Source organism: Echinops telfairi, unplaced genomic scaffold, assembly GCF_000313985.2.
Source record: "Echinops telfairi isolate 266 unplaced genomic scaffold, ASM31398v2 ScPeMD7_18;HRSCAF=68, whole genome shotgun sequence".
NCBI classification, from domain to species: Eukaryota; Metazoa; Chordata; class Mammalia; order Afrosoricida; family Tenrecidae; genus Echinops; species Echinops telfairi.
The window spans coordinates 87536359-87537380 of record NW_022103915.1 but is presented as its reverse complement, the minus strand read 5'-3'; positions in this window follow the sequence as shown (position 1 = coordinate 87537380).

Genomic DNA, 1022 nt, shown 5'->3' with positions numbered 1-1022 from the left:
AACAACTACAGAACCTTACTACAAGAAACAAAAAGAGACTTACACAAATGGAAAACTATAGCATGTTCATGGATAAGAAGACTTAATGTTGTGAAAACACCAATGCTGCCTAAAGCAATCTATAATTACAATATAATGCCGGTCCAAATACCAGATTCATTTTTTAAAGAAATGGAAAAACTAATTACCCACTTCAGGAAAGCAAAGAACTTCCTAAAGAGAGAACAAAGTAGCAGGCCTTGCACTACCCAACTCAAAAACTATTACATAGCCACAGTAGTCAAAACAGCGTGGTACTGGAACAATGATAGTTATGTAGACCAATGGAACAGGATAGAAAACCCAGAAATTAATGGGATTCACCTACAGGCAGCTGATTTTCAACAAAGGACCAGAAAATATTAAATTGAAAAGGGGTACCCTTTTCAACAAATAATGCTAGGAAAATTGGATCTCCGTCTGCAGAATTAAATAGAACCCATACCTCAACCTATGCGCAAAAGTGGAATCAGGATGAATTAGAGATTTAAATGTAAATCCCAGAGCTAGGAGGATCATGAGTGAGAAAATTGGGGCAAGCTTAAGGACTCTAGTGCAGGGCACACATGGACTACCAAACATAATAAAGGAAGTACACACAGTGGAAGACAAAATAGATTACTCAAGCCAAAATCCAAACACTCTGCCATTGTGTTAATGGCAACTCATAGGAACCCTATAGGGCAGAATAGAAGTTCCCCCTGTGGATTTCTCAGACAGTAACTGTTTACCAGAGTAGAAAGCCAGTCTTTCTATGGAGGAGTGGCTAGTGGTTTAGAACTGAGGACCTGGCAGTTAGCAGCCCAACTAGTAACCACTATGTCACCAGGGCTCCCTTAAAATAGATGACCGGGATCTATTAAAAATAAATACCTATGCACATCAAAATACTTCATCAAAAGAGTAAAATGAGAGCCCACAGATAGGGGAGAACATCTTTAGCAATGACACAACAGAGAAGGGACTAATTAAAATCTATAGAA